General features: G+C 35.8%; 2 long non-coding RNA genes across 4 annotated transcripts in view; both read right to left on the bottom strand.

The window, feature by feature from the left end:
- Nucleotides 1-3,035, bottom strand: part of LOC105489344 (uncharacterized) — a 163,584-nt gene extending 160,549 nt beyond the window's left edge. The window contains exon 1 of one of the 3 annotated variants that reach the window (XR_011617197.1): nt 2,747-3,035. This is a non-coding gene — a long non-coding RNA (uncharacterized lncRNA). The remainder of the gene's footprint in view (nt 1-2,746) is intronic. The other 2 variants (XR_011617196.1, XR_011617195.1) reach the window with 2 other exon arrangements.
- Nucleotides 3,036-9,946: 6,911 nt separating this feature from the next.
- On the bottom strand, nt 9,947-16,595 carry LOC105489342 (uncharacterized). The gene is made up of 3 exons (XR_011617253.1): nt 16,523-16,595; nt 12,313-12,474; nt 9,947-10,570 (listed from the first exon to the last, which is right to left on the bottom strand). It is a non-coding gene; the product is annotated as an uncharacterized lncRNA (long non-coding RNA).
- Nucleotides 16,596-17,429: the final 834 nt, after the last annotated feature.

The following is a 17,429-nucleotide window of genomic DNA, read 5'->3' as shown; positions in this document are numbered from 1 at the left end:
ACTGACCACGTGGCAGCCCAAGTCACACTGCACCTGTTCTGGTCCTGTGACCTGCCCAATTCACAAATTCTTCTTTGCTTGCTTAAACTCTGTTAATTGTAATTTGCCTAAGTTTTTCTTTCGACACCCTGAATTATTATTTAAATGTATGCACTTGAAGTTTTAAATTTCCATAATATGATATTTTACTGCATCACTGAAGTTTTGTCATGTAACATTGTTACTGCTTTTTGGTTCTGTTTCCTGGAAGAAAGACTTTAGCTCTTTGTCTTGCACATCAGTAAAAAATATTAACCATGCAACAATCATTCATCCCGATTCACTGAAAACACAGAAAGCCAGGGTTCAGGTAATGCTTATCTATTAAGATGCCTTAATGTAATTTCACATTAAATGCCTTCTGTCAAATGCTGAGTCCCCAGAAGGTTTCAGAAAAACACATTAATCAAACAAAACTAAGGTTATTAGATTTAGTGCAGTAAGAGAGAACACTACCTTGACAGAATCTTAATAGTGTTTCAAATTGGGGAAATTAAAAAAAAAAAAAAAAAGAAAGAAAAGAAAATTTATAAGGATTTAGAATTCAGACTGGATGAGTTTAAGGTAGGTCTCTCAAGCCTGGTGTCTGAGTTTGGGCAGACTTTATGCAATATCCTGTAATTTCTATTTTATTTTTTATTGGATCCATGGAATACTTTAAATTAGGGTTTTCTTTCAGTGTTCAATTGTAACTTTATCTTTTGTTTATTGATTTCTGGCTCTTTGCATTCTGATCAAAGAACTTATTTGTATGGCACTCATTTTTTGAAATTTATAAGACATTACTTGGGGCCTATCGTATATGAATTTTTGTAATGTTTCATAGAAATTCAACTTCTTGAGTTTGGCAGTATGTATTTCTATTTATGTTTGTTCAATTCAATATTTGTGTGTTGTTTAAATCACTTTTGAACTTAGATATGTGTTCTCAACTTTAAAAAGCTTTAATGAAAAATTTGTCAATCTCCTTTTGTAGAATTCATAAATCAAGGTATTTTCATTACTGATATATTTCTAACATCTATACAATTTTCTTGTTTTTTGTTTTCTATCTGGCCTTTTTCAATTAAGTTTAAAATGTCATATTTTCCGCTCTTTCATTTTATTTTCATGTTGTTACTTATAAACTCTACCTTGATTCTTAAAGTGGTTACCTTTGAAATTTTACTATGCATAATTAAATTATTGAAGGCTAAAATTAATCATTATTAATACTCCCTTTTAATATAATACAAGAGTATTAAAATTACCTTATTATAATTTCTCCAAATGCATTTTGTATTATTATTGTTGCAGCTTCACAAATTAGGCATAGATATTAATGTTTATGGCAGAAAAAATATGTATTGCTTTCACTACATTTATCGCCGCCTTTGTTCACTATCCCCAAAATGTCAAACATTGTATTGGTTTTTTGCCTGGGGGCAGCAGTGCCTCCAAATTCCTTCTTTTAACTAAAGTGGAATATATTTGTAATGTTTTGTTCAATTGAAATATAAAGCATCATTTATCCACTGTTTCTTTTTTTCAATCCCACTTATTTCAATAGTTTTTGCATTGTCATTATTTTCTAAGTAAGAGATTCTTGGAGGAATGTTTTTTTAATATTCAAGAGTTTGATGTATATAAATGCATTTATATGCACGTTTCTTATTTTCCAGTAGCCATAAGTGTATACTTTCATCTTCTAGAAATTGAATAAAGTTTTATTCTACTTTTTTCTCTCATAATAAATCTATGACTCATGTTCATTATTCAAAAATGCTTACTCAAAGCATTGCCTTTTACTTTGAATTTCATATTCCATATATATGGGAAAAGTTTCATATGTATGCATACATTAAATAAACCCTATGAATTGTAGAGTTTCACATTTCTAAATCATTTTTTCCTACTTATCGATAGACTAATGGCTGGAAATGTGTTCTAATTTATATCAATATCCTTTTCCCTTATTTCCCTCTTACTCTGCAATATTAAAGACACAAGTCTCAATTTGTTCTATTACATTTCCTCTAAGTCATCCATAATCAATTGAATAGACCAAACTAGATGTTAATCTTCAGTGTGAGCGGGAAAGTTTCCCTGAATCCTGCACAGTGGGTTGTGGTATAACGCAGCCCTCTGAGGTACAACTGCAGGCAAATCCCTTTAAGCAGATCCCATTAATGTTCCCACTATTCCGTAACTGTCACTGTTTCCTCCGTAGCAATCCATTTCTTCTTTCGAAGAAACACGTTTTCTTAAATCTCACTGCCTGATTTCGTGATACTGATAATTTAGTTCTAAAATAACTCAACCTGCATCTACTCTTTACCCTCATTCGCCCCACCTATAATGTTTCATCAGGAGAGAAGAAGGCATTACCAACTTCTACTCCTGTCATTTACGAGGGTTGAGAATTTCAGCTTAAATGCATGACTATTGATGCGTGGAATGGAGGTGAGGGAGCCAAACGGGCAGCCCAGTGGAGGGCCTTTTCCACAGGCAGCTCAGTGAGACCTGAGTGGGCCCATGTCCACACAGCAGAACACAGCAGAACCCACAGATCCCAGAAGTGAGACCACTGTGTCCACAGTTTTTGTTCTAAGCAGCACTTGTCAAGAAAGAAATCCTATAAACCAATGATTAACTTTGCCTTTTACTCCAGGAAGTCTCCACCAAACAGTCTTTGAGAAAACGGCTTTCCTGAAAAAAGCTCACTCACCTGCGCAAGCAGTTGCTGATCAAGGACCCTTCCTGATGAAGACTTGCTTTAAGAACTTCGTATCGCTGCCGGGCGCGGTGGCTCACGCCTGTCATCCCAGCACTTTGGGAGGCCGAGGCGGGTGGATCACGAGGTCGGGAAATCGAGACCAACCTGGCTAACACGGTGAAACCCCGTCTCTACTAAAAGTACAAAAAATTAGCCGGGCGTGGCGGCGGCCCCTGTAGTCCCAGCTACTCGGGAGGCTGAGGCAAGAGAATGGCGGGAACCCGGGAGGCGGAGCTTACAGTGAGCCAAGATGGCGCCACTCACTCCAGTCAGGGTGGTGGAGGGAGACTCCGTCTCAAAAAACAAAAAAAGAACTTCGTATTGCTGTGTCCACAAATCCTATACTATTCTGGAACATGTTTTCAAGCTCATGCCCCTCATTTGAAAGACCCACTGTCAATTATTTGAATCCGTACCCCCAAACCCTAAAACCATGAGCCTCACAGGTGGTGGTCTCAGTTCCTGCAGAAAGGCCAATTAACTCGTCTGCTTGATGGACAGGCTTTCTGGGGCGCTGTAGGGAAGGCTAGTAAAGGAAGCGCTCAGGGGACAATTGTTATGTTTCAGGTGAGGGAATACGTGGGAGAAAGAGGTAGAAAACCTCATTCCTCTGATTTTCAGTTACTATTTTATGAAGACATCTTAATATACTGGGTGATGAAAACTGTAGATATTCTCATGTTAGTTCATTCACCTTAAATTAGGATGAATTCCTTAGAAATTCTAACATCTGATTATTGGAATAATGTTTGACATTATAATATAATGTCTTTTTAAAATATGTTTGTATGTAGTACAGGAACAAATTGGAAGAGGCTGCCCTAAGCCAGCTCCATACTGAAATAAAAGTAACTAATTCAAAATGTTTCCCTTCTTCTCCAAAACCACAAGATCATAAGTATCTGTTTCCTTTTCAGGCCAAATGTGTGGCAGTGAGTGGAACTGACACCAGGTAAAGATCAAAAAAGGGTGCATTGTAGAGTTCAAAATGTGTGTGCCCTCTTTTTGTGTTTAAAATTTCAAACTGTATATGAAGTATGATAATTTGTAATTGGTACAATTCATATGAAAATTTGACTTAATTAATGTTTTCAATTTTGACATTTGTTTTTTAATTCTGAGTTGCTAGTTTTAAAACAAAAGAATGATTCAAGAGCATAAAAATTAAATTCCCAGTATGGCCAATCTGGTGCAAGTTCCAAGTTATCACTTGAGCAGAGATTTTGGTTTCATTAAATTCATTAAATAAAATTATTACTTTCTTGATAATTATTTATGTAAACTAATATAGCCTTTGGTTACAGTGATGAATGTTCAAATTTTTTGGTAGATGTAGAAACTATTGCATAAACATTTACATTTTTTTGTATCCTGCAGGAATTTGGAGGAATTTCTAATAATTTAAATATATTTACAAAACCAGCCACTAGCATTTAGTTATTCTGAATTCTATAATAATTTTAAAGGAGTTGCCCTTGCCAATGTGACAAAGCACTGACCTTGTGAAGCTCAACCAATAAATAGATTAAGTAATAAATAAGGCAAAAGTGGAGAAAATTAAAGCAATGCCTGTCTTTTGAAATATGTTACACATTTTATAATTATTACTGAAACACTTTTATCATATAGGGCAAAAGATAGTCAAATAATCTGCTTCAGATACTAAGAAGACTAAGTTTGCTATTGTCGTGATTCAAAATCAGACATACTATCATCTAGTGATTTTATTTTTGCCAAGCATGATTGGCCTTACAACTTTTAGTTGTTAGGAATTAGAAAGTTATTTGATATTCCGATGTAACCTTTAAGTATCACATTCTAGAAATTAATAAAATTTTTCACTTGGATTAGAAAGAAACAGCTTGAATGTTTCGAAAGCCCAAAAGGTTTTAATATCAACAGATGGACTGAGAAACATCTTTCAGTGATGGAAATTGATTTATTCTTTGTGCATTTACCTGTTTGTTAATTAGTAGCTTAAATGGTTTCACTTCTTGTAGCTAATGAACTCAAGGGTGTATGTTATTTTGTACAATAATACAGTAGATTGCTTATAATATATTAATTGTTTAAAACAAACATTTGAGAATCATTTTCAAAATGTATTTGCATGGCAATTACTATTCCACTAGATTCCTTCAAATACAAGTATCAGGATGTCTAATGAAGCAGTCATTAAAATATTTTTATCTTAAAATTACCTCAATACCAATGAACAACCTTTTAATGTATTTAGTAGAGTCATGTCAGTTTTACGGGACTGAATGATTAAATAATTGAATATTTACAGAAGAAGGCTTCAGCTTTTAGTGAGGCAACATTCACTCTGTGGCAATTAATATAGGCATTGCAACATTAAGCAAGAAATGTTTAAGTAGGGAAGCATCCTAAATAGTTTTAGTTAGGTGTAGATGAAGGAGTTTTAATGAAGTGGCAATGTCATTGTCCCGATAAATTTCTTCTACAATAAAATTGATTTTTTTATCTTGAAAATTATTCAGAAATCAACTTGTCTAATAATGATAATAAACATAATATACTATTAGTAATAATAATGGTAACATTGATTAAGTGATTCCTATGTACCATTTACTATTCTACCTTCTTTTCATTTAATCTTCTCAATAAGACTATCAGGTAAGTATTATTTTTCCCCACTTTATAGAAGAAGAAAGTAGATATTCACACAGTATGTGAATATCTCACCCACATCAAAAGCCTATGGAATTCCAATCAGGGCCAACAATATATTATTCAGAGCTGCACTATATTATTTTCTTATCAACATCCACTTTGTTGATCATCCCTGAATTATGCCAAACAGACAGCCAACATGATAAAGAATGTTTTCAAAGAAGCAAAGCTTCACAGAATCCAATCATGATGAGAATTTGTAGAGAGCCTTGAGCAAGCCTAAGCATAAAGTTAGCTTTAGGACTGTACATTGAAGAACAGAGTCAATCCAAGCAGAGATGGAATTGGGCAACAGCATGGGAGTGTGGTTACAGAATGTGCACAGGCATAGCAGAGAGAAGAGGAATCTGAAGCTAATGAATGCAGAGACTTGGTCATATAGGATCACAGTTCTGACTAGACCCCTCTTAAGAGAGAGCTAGCACTACTTCAGAATCTTAATCTACATCTTTTATAACAGACATATATTTATGTCACAGTTAATGTAAAGCAAAATGCAAATGCCTTTTTTTTTGTCTTCTTTTGGGGGCAGGGTCTCGCTTTGTGGCCCAGAATGGAATGCAGCAGCATGATCTCGGCTCACTGTAGCCTCCAACTTCCTGGGCTCAGAGGATCCTCCCACCTCAGGCTCCTGGGTAACTAGGGATACAGACATGCATCACTGCACCAGGCTAATGTTTGTGGGTTGTTTTTTTTTTTATATAGAGATGGGGTTTCTCCATGTTGTCTATGCTGGACTTGAGCTCCTGGGCACAAGGGATCCTCTTGCATTGGCCTTTCAAAGTGCTGGGATTACAGAGGTGAGTCACCATGTCCTGCCTGGATATGCTTTTTATTTTATTGTGGAGATTTATTCATTCTTAACAGACCCTTCAGTGGTCTCTAGAAAACTTACGACTACAGAACACATCTAGTGTTTGTTATAGATCCACACCTGCTACTAGGGAAGCACATGAGCTGAATATGAGCAAAACGCATGACCCACTCACTGTTCTGCACAGATTCTATAATAATGCCGACACAATTATAATTATAATCAAGACTCTGACGTTCAGAAAAGGCGAGGTAATTATGCTACATGTTATACTAAAGATCAGCTTTTAAAAGTTTTCAGGCAAGGGATTTCAATGATACAGTCTCTAGAGGTAAGCATCCTGAAGCATAAATCGAGGCAGAAAAATTTAGATAATACATCTAGGCTAGGGTAAGATGAAATGGACAACAGCCATCATATTGGCCATCTTTTCTCCACTTTTTCCATAAATGTTGGATGATTTTTCAACCCATAAAGTAATCAATCATAGAGTTTGTACACACAGAAATGCAGTAGGAAAAAATCAGTCTTGGGATCCAAAAGTTACAGATATGTACATCTATCTATATTTTGATCAATTGATCAACTGGTTAGTCTATTATCTGAAGTTTATATATATATATATGTATAGAGAGGGGGTAGTGGTATATAGATAGATGAATGTATGCTAATGCTCAAATTTATTATGTGGGTTTATAACCATAAACATAAATAATCAGCAGAAGAGTATGTATGTACCTGTGTGTGTGCATATGTGTGGGTATGGATGTACATAACTCAATACAGGGTATAAGTGTTTGAAAGTAAGTTGCAGACCTAATCATAGTTAACCTATATGAACTTTAGCATGCATCTCCTATAAAAATAAATAAAAAGTAACTTTAGCACTTTTTATTGTTCCACAATGAAGAGCAAGATTTTCCAACACTTGAAATGACCTCAGGGAAGGGACTATGTGGCACTTGGCAGTATGACTCAAAGGAGTAAATAAAAAGACTACAAATTACTGGTTGTATATAGTAATTTAAGGGAAATTTTTAAACAAACCCAGAGAAATGAATCTTTTAAAATGGTTGTGAATCATGAACTGTTAAAATAGAAACAAAAATACTGCAACAGTTCAAAATGTTAATTTAATAGCTCATCCTGTTTAACTGTCTTTATGGGAACATCTCACCCACTGGATTGTTTCCATTATTTTCGGCAATACAATTTCTAAATTTGAGTTTTCCAAATTAATGATACATAAGTTCTGAATGCTTCTGAAATGTATCAAATAGAATGTAAATTGTGGACACTAAAGTGATTCATATGTATTTAACAACAAAATGTATACAACAAAACACAAACAAATGTCATTAATTAGAACTGTCAATTTACATCTTTGTTCTTGCAGTAATGTTTAAATTAAAGTTTAATGATTTTTGAACAAATAATGCAGTCCAATGGTACAAAATTTATACAAAAATCTCACATTCTTCTGTGGCTTTTGACCAATTATCTTTTCAGTGGCAACCCCTCTTGGGTTTCTTCGTATTCTATGTGTACACAAATCTAAACATATTTGTGTGAATATGTACACACCCACACTTATCATTTTTTCCACAAATTATAGCAAAGCCAACTGTAATTATTTGTTTTCTTACTTGTTCAATTGTCAGTATGTCTTGGAATTTCTATGGGACTATATGCACAGAGCTACCTTATAATTTTTCACAGCTGCATGGTATTCCATTTTATGGAAGTATTACAGTTAATTTGCCCAATGCTTTTTACTAAGTATTTAAATATTTATGTAATTCCTAACCTTTTAATACTTTAAAAAGAGCTGCAAGAAATACCCTGAGAACAAATTCTTAGCATTTGCATTTTTAACGGTAGCAAAACTTTCCACATTGCCTTTCCATAGAAGCGTTATTATAGTATCTTCTCACCAGAAGAATGTAAATCTCCTTGCCAACAGTTTTTTATATATTATGTTTTTTCTTCAAACAACTGTTAAAATTACTACATTCATATTAATTAGCTTTCGTCAAAGGTTATTAAAATCATACCAGAAGTTATTTGACTATTTATTTGGTGCTAGGCACTCTGGTAGGTACTGCAAACAGTACTGATTCCCTTGGTTAACCAAACATTGCTGTTATATTGCTGTTATATGAAGACTAATAGAAAGGGATGTGTTTGTATTGTGATTGACCCCAGTTATTATTCATTGTCCGATGACAACAGTGAAACTGTGCAATAGAAGAGGGTGGAGACGAAAGAGTCTCAAAATGAACGCCTCCTAATACAAGAGCTTTTTTACAAGTGAAATGGATAGAGCTCAAACTCCCCAATATTAATTTTCCTCCCTTCCAGCAAGAATAGAAGGGCCAGGTTTGTTTTCCCCATTCTTTTGTGACCCCTGGAGAGATCTCTTGGGAAATCATGCAAAGCTTCCTGAAAGGTTTGAAATGAATCTCTGTCACTACCAAGCAATTTTCTTGTACAAACAAAAACTCTTTTCTCCCCGAGGTCTACCCTACCATTTGATAGTAAAGCTGCGATATCTCAGCGCTCATTTCTGTGGCAGCAATGTTGCCAGCTGGTCTTACGACAGGGCTACAAGGCTTTATATTTCTCAATATATGTCATGTTCCTGATAGCTTGACAATAAGCAAACACTATTTTTTAAATTACTAAACACCATCTCTGAAACAATGTATAATACTGAATTTTACTCTGTACATAATCTGCAAGCACAGTTAATTTTAAAAACATCACAGGAAATAACGCATACCTTGTCATATCTGTAACTGCCATTACTTGAAAAAAACTTGTCAACATCACAGAGTGAGCATCACAGCCTTGCGTGTGGATTGGTGACTTAAGAGACTGGGGAGAGTAATTAAACAGTAAAAACAAACACAGGTTCACCCTACAGCCAATCAGCAAGTTATCTTCCACAACACAGAATATGAACTATATAATGGCACTGATATTTTTCTGTTTTATGCATACACACACCACCAAGTGGTTGGGACTTAATACGTCCTTGTTGAATCCATAAATCAATAGTGAAAACAAAGAAATCCTCTAGCAAACAACAGTCTAGACTAGGGGACAATTTTCTCACCCTTGATTGCCAATCTTAATTTTATAATAAAAACAAAAAGACATATACACATATTCTGAGATTAACTTTTCTGTCCAATTTTAACTCATTATTTATGCTAATGGAAATAAAAAGATGACTTCCCTAATTACCATTTATTTAAATATATTGTTGTGGGGAAGTCCCATGTTTCCACATTGTGCTTCCCTTTGGCTCATCTTTGCTCCTAAATCTTGAAGGAAAGGTGCAGACTCAACTTTGGACTGTGTGGTAACCAAAATAATTGTCTAGTTCTCCCATTTCTACTGTGATATAAAGCAATTCTGTGCCTTGATCACTTCTCTCAGGAAGAAGTTAGGGACAAGTCCTAATGATGTGGGTTTGCATACTTTTATTCAGTAGGTTTCTTTTATTTTTAAGTAGGACATTGGTGACTGTAATTTAACAACAGAGATTCATATGGAAGATTAACGTAAAGTAAAATGAAAATCAAAGTAGATCTGTTCTTTGACTAAAGAATATTTGGGGGAAAAAAAAAAACCCCTCACACAATAAGTGCACCTGAGTCTGGAAATAAGAATAACATGCTCTGAAATTTAAGACTAATAATAATAATTTCATCCCATTAAACAACAACAACAACGTATTTTAGAATGTGTTCTTCTCTTCTCCTGCATTCATTACAACAGTCTCCTATTAATATCACTGTATTTACTACATAACATTTTTCACTTTCTCTCACCTATGTATGTCAGCAGTCAGAAGACGGTTCCTACTCAGTTGCAGATCTCACACAGAAGGGCAAATTTGCGCTTTTACATTTATGAAAGTGCAGGTGATCCTCAGCATTTGTGGACTCAGTGTCTGTGAATTTAACCTACTTACAAAAATTTATCTGTAGTCCAAACAATAGCCGTGTCACTTCCACAGTCATTCCGGACATGTGCAGGACGGTGGAGGATTTGAGGGTCTGATGCCACGACCCGAGCGGAGGTTGAGTTGGAGAATCCTCTGCCTTCCTGTTTGAGCTCTCAGCCTGCTGCCCAACAGATATCCTCTTCACAGCATATTTAGTCCCGGGATCTCCACAACTTGGTACTTTTGGTTGGTGATTTCACAGTTTAGCAGGACTCCCAAGCACAGTGCTGAAGTGTTGTCCAGAGTTCTTACGCTGCAATGTGCCGGAGGGAAAAAATACCTGTGCTCCATCAGTTTGCTACTGGCATGAGTTATATAGAAGGGCTGCCTGTTATTTCAGTGTTAAAGAATCAAACACATATATGCTTTACAGTATTTATTATTGCCCGGGCAAAGTGGCTCACGCCTGTAATCCCAGCATTTTGGGAAGCCAAGGCGGGCGGATCACAAGGTCAGGAGATCGAGAACATCTTGGCCAACATGATGAAACCCCGTCTCTACTAAAATTAAAAAATCAACCGGGCATGGTGGCGGGCGCCTGTAGTCCCAGCTACCTGGGAGGTTGAGGCAGGAGAATCGCTTGAACCCGGGAGGCGGAGCTTGCAGCGAGCTGAGATCGTGCCACTGCACTCCAGCCTGGGCGACAGAGAGAGACTCTGCCTCAAAAAAAAAAGAGAAGAAAGAAAAAGAAAAGAAAAGAAATTATTATTTATCTATACTTAAATAACTGATCAACTATTATAGAATGTACACATAAATCAAGGATTTATAAGAAAAAGGCATTCACGTGAGTAGAATAAAGTGCAAGGACTTTATCAGACCTTTCACAGACGAGGAGGTCCAAATGGTCAATAATTATGTAATAGAACAATGTGCTCAACCTTGTTACTAATCAAATACACGCCCATAAAATAGAATTGCTTATTCAAATCCCTCGTTATGCTTTACTGCTTAATTTGGTTGCTGGTTACACCACCACTTTATTTTTAAAATATTGATAAATAAGCACCAATACATATTCTACACATTCTTCTAAAAATATAATATATTTCACAGTAAAAAATACTTTTAAAAGTCAGGGAGAGAAACTTTATTTAGAAAAGCATTTTATGTGGGAAGTTTAATTTCATTAATGCTATATTTCATATAAACTAGTAAGTATGCAACTTGCCACCTAACATTCAAAATTCCATGGCATGAAACCAAACCCAAAACAAAAACAACAAAATATTAGAACTTGATTCCAATATGCACACAGAAACATTGAGAATTATACCAGTAAGAGAAAGAAAAAGTAATAAAATTGTCCCATATACTTAAAGCATATGTATCAGTAGATGTACTGATACACACATGGTTTTAAAAGTAAAATAATAAAGATTATTTTTGATAAAAAGCAAAGATCTCCAGTCCTAATATTTAACACTTGCTCTGCTCGTACCAGTTGCACATTATTTTTCTAACTATTTTTGTTTTGAACATGTTATAAATGTCTCCAACTCTATTTCCTGAGTTTTTTTCTCCGTGTTTTTCATCACCACCAGCCCATGATCTGTTGACAGATTCGACTCACTGTCCCTTCACCTCCACCACTCTACTTGTCATTGTCATCACCAGATTTATTCTCTCCATCAGTTTCATTTTAAGCTAAATGATACAGCATTCATCAGCTGTAAGTGCTGCTTCTTTATGACCCCTTTATAAGTTAGGGGTATTAGTGTTCCTTTTTTGTTTTTTCTTTTACTTATTCCTAATTCCACTTAGATGGGTCAGTTTTTCTTGAATCCCTTGTCTCCTCTGTTCTTTATTTAATATCAAGAAATGTGTGGGAGCAAAATCTGTGCATCTTTATATGTTAAAAATAAAGTTTTACTTATTCATTGAACTTGATAAAGATATGCATATGCTTTTCAAATATTTTATTTGCCTATCTTATTGAGATTTCAGATTACCTTTAAAAATAATAAAAAGAGGAAGAATGTAGGAAACTCTTACCCAAATAAAATCAATTGAATCTGAGGTCCGTTACCAGCACATAGGTATATAATGACCCATGGATGTCAAAGCAGAGAGAGTAGGAATGGCACATCCCTCTTTTACATCAGAGTTGCATCATTGTATTATTCTTTAACATCAGTCATACAGTAGTGTGGCAACCTGCTAAGTGAAAAGTGGAGACTACGATTTGTAAAGGAAGTTAGAAATAAAGCCTAGCAGTCTCAAGGAGGTATTACTTTACTTCTTATGTCTGTTTTCTTTACTTGAATTACAGACAGCACTTGTCTATGAATGATGTGTGATTACTATATATGCTTATTTGTTTGTTCATTTTGTGCTTTCTTTCTTCTTTCTTTTTCTTAACGACAAGGTCTCATTCTGTCACCCAGGCTGGAATGCAGCGGTGCGATCATAGCTCACTGCAACTTCAAACTCCTGGGTTCAAACAATCCTCCTAGCTTTGCTTCCTGAGCAGCTGGGACTACAGGTGTGTGCCACAGCATCTGATTAATTTTTAACTTTTTTGTGGAGATGGGAGTCTCGCTATATTGTTCAGCGAGGTCTTGAACTCTTACCCTTAAATGATCCTCTTGCCTTGGACTCCCAAAGTTGTTGGGATTACAGATGTCAGCCACTATGTTTGGCCTGCAGATATTTCTTAAATAAAATGAAAGTTTCAGAGTGTAGAATTGGTGGACAAATGAACTAACTGCTGAATATCAAAGTCCTCAATAAGCACGAAGGAAAAATAAAGAGAAAGGGAAGAAAGGGAGGAAGAAAGCAGAGAAAAAGAGAGTGAAAGGAAGAAAGGCAGAAAGAAAAGAGGAAAGAAGGCATGCCAATACCCCAGACAATAGCAGGCAACACGCCAGATGGGGGGTTTCCCGTACAAATCAGCTCCACCCTGTACAAGTCTGTGAGTGATTCATTACACAATTGTAGAAAATAATGTGCAAAGACAAGGATATTTAGTGGTGCTCAGCCTTGAATGCACCTTAGACTCTCCCAAGGAGGTCTGGCCCTACCTCTAATCAATTAAATCAATCTTTGGGTGTCAGGCTCAGCAACTGGTATTTTTTAAGAGGCCTCAAATTGATTCTAATTTCTGACAAGCTAAAGAACTGCAGTAGTAGGATAGCTTTAAAAAAATCACACAGATTTAAAGGAGAAATATCTTCATTATTTACATTTAGATGATCATATTATTGAGACAATAATACTTTTAATATTAGAAGAGAATTGAAGCCATTAAAAATTGAGAAAAAAAACCTAGAATGACTCAGTGAAAGAAAAAATTAAAAATGCAAATTAAAGGAAATTGAGAAAAGTAAATGTCACTGTCAAAATATGAGAGTAGTCTACAAAAATGTGAATGCAGATACAATGGATTATAATACGAGGCAAAAATAATGAATCATTAACTGATTTTTAAATTGTGAACTTTAACAGATATTTAAAGTACATGAGAATTAAAATGGAGTTAAAAATTCAAAATCAATTGAGGTTCTGTATCATTTCTAAGATGTTTCTAATTTTCATTTTGTTACATCAAAAGAGAAAATGAAATGTTCACAAGAGCCGTGAAACTACAATACAAAAACGTTAACTGCTTTAATGAAATTAATAGAATGTGTTTAGCGGCTCATAAAGTGAACTATGAACACATGGTAGGCACAGCCACATCGCCCACATCCAGGAACAGGCATTCATGTAGACTGATACTCATGAATTGGCCAGAGTAAACTCTTAGCATTTTCTTGTTGAGACATAAGGATTAAAGTAACAAGGTAGTGTGTCTAATTTATCATCACATACTCTACCCACAAAGCATACCTAAAATTAGTACTGCCAGAGAATTTTAAGCAACCTTCTCAAGATTGTGGTCAGCCCAAACGTTGTTTATGTCATCTGAGAATCACCGTTAACTATCATCACAGTTTAGATATGATTTGTGTGTCCCTACCTCAACTCATTTTGAAATTTGATATGGGGAATGCTGGGAAATGCAGCCCAATGAGAGGATTCTTTTTTTTTTTTTTTTTAACGGAGCTTCACTCTGTCGCCCAGGCTGGGGTGCAGTGGCGTGATCTCCGCTCACTGCAACATCCACCTCCCAGGTTCAAGCAATTCTCCTGACTCAGCCTCCTGAGTAGCTAGGATTACAGGTGTGCAGCACCATGCCCAGCTATTTTTTGTATTTTTAGTAGAGACGAACTTTCACCATGTTTAGGCTGGTCTCGAACTCCTGACCTCGTGCTCTCCCCACCTCGGCCTCCCAAAGTGCTGGGGTTACAGGCGTGAGCCACTGTGCCAGGTCCAATGAGAGGATTTTGAGTCATGAGGGCTCTGACCTCATGAATGGGTGACTTGGTGCCAGTCTCACTGTGGTGAAACAGCATTAGTTCTTGTGGGAATGGATATTTCCCAAGCAAGTGGATTATTGTACAGCTGGGACACTCCAGATCTTGCTTCCACGTATGTGTCCACTTCCCTTTTGACCTTCTCTGCCATGTTTTGAGGCAGCGCAAAAGCCCTTGTTAGAAACCAGGACATGCCCTCGAAAGTCCCAGCCTGCAAAACCTTAAGTTAAACAGACCCCTTTTCCTTGTAAATTACCCAGTCTGAGTATTCTTGGATATTCTGTTATAGCAACACAAAACAGACTAATACAATTATCTTTTCAGTGAGTTTTCCTATCGCCTATGATAAATTCACTGACTTTTTCTTTTTTTTTTTTTGCTTAGGATTTTACTTGGTTTTAAACTCATTTTATCTGTAATATCAGTACCTGCAAATTTCATATGCTATTCACATGTCAAAGGTCCTAATACATTCATCTTCAATAACTATAAATCTTGTTACAAACTTAAAAATATTACTTCCAATAATATTTATGGAAATAAGCTATGATGCCAATTCCATTTTATCATATTTAAGGATTTAATTATTTAATTTTTGAGTGCACTGTTAAAGATTCCACCTTATTTCTAAGGTTATTTATCTTTGCTCAGAATATATTGTTTTTTCTTTTTGTTTGTTTGTTGCTGTTGCTGTTGCTGTTGCTGTTTTAGAGAGACTGGATCTTTCCCAGGCTGGTCTTGAGCTGCTGGCCTCAAGCAATCCACCTATCTTGGCCTCGCAAAACGCTGGGATTACAGGAGTGAGTGACAGCACCAAGACACGTTTTTGATCTTTTTAATTACAAATGTCCAACTTTCACTATTATGTGTTATCTTTTAAAGTTGTCTTCCAGGTAGTATATGAAGGATACATGAGACAGAAGTGGAAGAATGAGGTCAAGAGATAAACAAAGACACCACACCATTGAGGAAAAGTAATAGAAAGATAAAAATTCCTCAGGAAAGTGTTACTGGATAATAATCTCAAAAACTATAAAGAAAAACTACTACTCTTTATTGACTTCACATTAAGGATATTTTGAGTTTAGGTCTCTCTCTCTCCAACCCCCATTGCCTCACGCACACACATACACACACTTCTGGCATCTTCAATTTTCCAATCATGCTACAGTATGATTTTGATTGGATCAATATTCAGTATTCAATATTCAATATTATGATCAATATGTAAAATCTCTTCACAGTTGAATCTTTGAGCAATCCTCTTTCTGGAAGCTTGTAGGAGTTGCTTGCCCACACCAAGGTTTTGAGACTTTACAATTAACTTGCTATGGATCTAGTTTTGTAGATATATCTAGTAAGATATATCGACAGGCAATTTCTTAATATATATGCCTTTTAGTACTCAAAATTTTGTTTTTTAAATATATTTTTTCCCTTTGGGTTATTTTTTTATTCTCTCTCTCTTTTTCCTTTTTTTGGAAATTCTATTAGTCATATGCTAAACCTCCTGCACTGACCTGAAAAAGTCCACCTTTATTTGACATCTCTGTGCTTTGATTTCATTCTTCAGGAGTTTTGCAAATTTAGTTTTCAGTCCTTCCCTGGAGCTTTGCATTCTTGCTATCAAATTGTGATTTTTAAGAACTCTTGTTATTTTACTCTGTAAACTTTTTGTAGGTTTCTGCTACAGATTCAACAAATATGGATTGAATATCCTGTGCAATTATTGATGTTTTGAATATTGAATATCCTATATAAGATATTGATACAGTTTCAATCGTGTCTTTCTAAGACATTATTGATAAGTATCAGTAAGTAAATACCAGTAAATTTGCATTAATTACCTGTTTTTCTCTTTATTTTTCTCTCTCCTCCCTTTGCCACAAAATAGGTTTCTGGTTCTGAGGCAAATGTATCAAATATCATGCCAAACAGATCAGGAATTGCAAAGGCACTGTGGTAGAAAAGGCAAGCTTATATCCAGGGTATGAACTGATTTCAATAAGGATAAACAACAATTTCTTCTGAGGTATAATCAACTTGCCACCAGGTTATTGACAGATCTCTCCAAAATATATCGTCACATCAACAGCTAAGTGTCAGTCAATGCCACTGGCCTACTGAGCACTCTGCTGTGGTTAGTTGAGTATATGAGCCTAGGTGAGAGGGCCCCATGCTGTTGCACAGGTCTACAACCTTCATTTCTGCCTCCAGTGCCACTCTGTTGTGGATTCATAGCATTCAGAGTCAGACAGGATCTGGCTGACCTCAACTGCAAAAGTCCTCCTTATACATGTTTGTTCAGCATCTCCGTGATGGGTGTTCTCTGATGGATTATAACATGAGACACAGAAGCTCTAAGATTTGTTCCTACTCCCACAAATCCACCCACATATGTATTTTCTAAGGTTCTTTATCGCTTGTATTCCAGTTCTGTTCCCTAGAGGCTGCTGGACAGACAGCCGAGCCATTTGCCACTTCCCAGATCCCATATGGGTCCTTATCTAAGGGTGCTTACTCACCCCCTTTGAACAAAGGAAGAGTACTGCTTAGAATTCTACCGAATAATAGAATTTATTTTTCAAGACTGTTCTTTGAGATAATCTTTCAGTGGGGTTATAATATACAGTAGTTCATTTCTAGATAGTGTCAAGGTATCACACCAACAAATACGTGAAATTGGCTCAAACCATTGTGTCATTGGCTTTGAACCTGGTGTAAATTGCTCATGAAGAACCCCTTGTGGTCCAG

The sequence above is a fragment of the Macaca nemestrina genome, chromosome 19 (genome assembly GCF_043159975.1).
Source record: "Macaca nemestrina isolate mMacNem1 chromosome 19, mMacNem.hap1, whole genome shotgun sequence".
Classification (NCBI taxonomy): Eukaryota; Metazoa; Chordata; class Mammalia; order Primates; family Cercopithecidae; genus Macaca; species Macaca nemestrina.
Note: the sequence above shows the minus strand (reverse complement) of the source record. Positions and strands in the feature narration are given on the sequence as shown.